Genomic DNA, 2,500 nt, shown 5'->3' with positions numbered 1-2,500 from the left:
TGTGTGTGTGTGTGTGTGTGTGTGTGTGTGTGTGTGTGTGTGTGTGTGTGTGTGTGTGTGTTTTGAGGCCCCCCAAAAATACAATCACTTCACCAGGATTGTGTGTGTGTGTGTGTGTGTGTGTGTGTGTGTGTGTGTGTGTGTGTGTGTGTGTGTGTGTGTGTGTGTGTTGTTTTGGAGCCCCCAAAAATACAATCACTTCACCAGGATTGTGTGTGTGTGTGTTTTGAGCCCCCCCCAAAATACAATCACTTCACCAGGATTGTCTGTCTGTCTGTCTGTCTGTCTGTCTGTCTGTCTGTCTGTCTGTCTGTCTGTCTGTCTGTCTGTCTGTCTGTGACTTTTTACCCACAGCCCTCGAAAACTTGGAAGAGTGGGTTCGGGGACCACCCGGGGACCCGGCCTAGAGTGCACCGTGTGTGTCTCGGGCCCCGACCTCTGACTTCCATACGACTCTGGTTTCTCTTCATTACGCACAAGCCTTTCGCCTTTTACTAAAGACTTCCGTGGAGAGGAACACTTACGAGTTCAACGTATTTTGGAAGGGCTTTGCTTCTGGCAGAGCCCGGTATCTTGTTTCAAGAGAAATTGACAGAGATGACGCCGAGACTTTTTGCTCAGGCGTTTGACTTGAAGCCGGCTGACCGACCGGCGTATTTTTCCACTCAAAGTAGTCGCTCGGGCAATTGAGTTCAAGCCCGACGATGACTGGTGTATTTGCGGGCATTGAACAAATAGTCGCACTAGGATTAAAGAGCTAGTGACCTAACGACGCATTAGCGACTTTTTAAAAAAACACACCCCCTGTCACCAGGGAAGCGTTGGGTGAGGAGGAGCCAACTTTTACCAAACCGATGAGGTCTGCCGAGCGGCCCCGGGAGGTCCCGGCGGGTGCAGGGGTCAATTTGTGGGTTATCGCTTCTCGGCCTTTTGGCTCAGATCAAGCTTGGTACCGAGGTGCCCCAAAGCCCGCTGAGCCAAAAGGTCGAAGGAAGGCAGGAGGGAGGAAAGTTTGTTGTTTTTGGTTTTTGAGACACGGTTGGTGTATTTTGCCGCTCTTTTCAGTTTTTACTTTTTTGGAGGAAAAGCAGGAGCGGAGGAGAGTGCGCCAAGCTCCTTTGCGGAGATGACGCAAAATACTACAGGGAGGCCAGTCCCTAGGATGGGGCTGGCGAATACGGTGCGCTTTTCCTGGAGGGATAAGGCGATGGATCCACTGGACAGAGACGTTTTTGGGAGGACTATCCTGATCGGTATCCTTGGGCTGAAGGTGGAGGAAGTGTTCTGCCTACAAGACAACCCATTGGAGGGTGCATTTGATGTGGCGTTGCATACGGAGAAAAGCACGACGAGATTCTCAGAAAGGTGAGAGAAGTGGAAAAGGAGAAGCCGGTGTCCCATTACGTGGTGACTAGCTTGGCGAGGAGCAATTTCCGGGTGGTTAGCGTGAACATTTACAACCCTTACGTTGGGGACGAGGAGGTGAGGGCCTTTCTGGGGAGATACATGGATGGTGTCTCCTCAGGAAGGCACCTCAAAGATTCCCTGGGCTTTTGGACCGGGAGGGAGGGGGTTTCAGGCCCTCCTAAGAGAGGACCCAAATGGATTGGGTGGATACCTCCATCCTCCGCGATGTTCTCCCTGGGGGGCTGACCGGGGGCGTTGCATTATGCCCGTCAGCCTCCTTTCTGCAGGCGTTGTGTGGCCTATGGTCATATCCTCGCCTCGTGCGGCACAAAGGTGTAGGTATTGTGGATCTACGGAGCACGAGGCGGGACTGTGACGCGCCCGAAGGCATGTCACGGGTGTGGTATGCTAACGCACCTGTGGCGTGAATGCCCGGCGCGTCAGAGGTCATACTGGCGTCTGCAGCTGGGGGAGCAGAGCCGGGGATGGGGGTAGAAGGAGGGACCAAGAACAAAGGACTGAACAGAGGGAGGCACCCCGGGTGGAAGAGGAGGAGAAAACGGAGGCGGGGGAGAAAAGGAAAAGAAGACAACAGCATAGTGGAAACGGAAGGGCAGAAGGCTAAAGGAGAGCAGGAGGAGGAAGGAGACAGGAGAGTGAAGGGGCCAGAGAAGACGGCTGTGGAGAGGAAGGAGACGGAGAAGGCAACAGAGGGAGGAGACTGGGAAGACGGAGGTGGAGAAGAAAGAGACAGAAAGGAAGGAGACTGGGAAGAAGGTGGTGGAGGAGAAAGAGACAGAAAGGAAGGAGACTGGGAGCGCGGTGGGAAGAAAGAGGACGGGAAGGGTGGTGGAGGAGAAAGAGACAGAAAGAGGAGAGGGGAAGAAGGTGGTGGAGGAGAAAGAGACAGAAAGGAAGGAGACAGGGAAGAGGTGGTGGAGGAGAAAGAGACAGAAAGGAAGGAGAGGGGGAAGAAGGTGGTGGAGGAGAAAGAGACAGAAAGGAAGGAGACAGGGAAGAAGGTGGTGGAGGAGAAAGAGACAGAAAGGAAGGAGATAGGGAAGAAGGTGGTGGAGAAGAAAGAGACAGAAAG

The 2,500-nt window shown here is 53.5% G+C and overlaps 1 non-coding gene across 1 annotated transcript; it reads left to right on the top strand.

Annotated features, from left to right (window-relative positions):
* Nucleotides 1–450: 450 nt before the first annotated feature.
* LOC123732278 (U5 spliceosomal RNA) lies at nucleotides 451–566 on the top strand. Its single transcript, XR_006763039.1, has one exon. It is a non-coding gene; the product is annotated as a U5 spliceosomal RNA (small nuclear RNA).
* The last annotated feature ends 1,934 nt before the right edge of the window (nucleotides 567–2,500 follow it).

Source organism: Salmo salar, unplaced genomic scaffold, assembly GCF_905237065.1.
Source record: "Salmo salar unplaced genomic scaffold, Ssal_v3.1, whole genome shotgun sequence".
Taxonomy (NCBI): Eukaryota; Metazoa; Chordata; class Actinopteri; order Salmoniformes; family Salmonidae; genus Salmo; species Salmo salar.
This window is presented reverse-complemented; position numbering and strand designations above follow the sequence as displayed.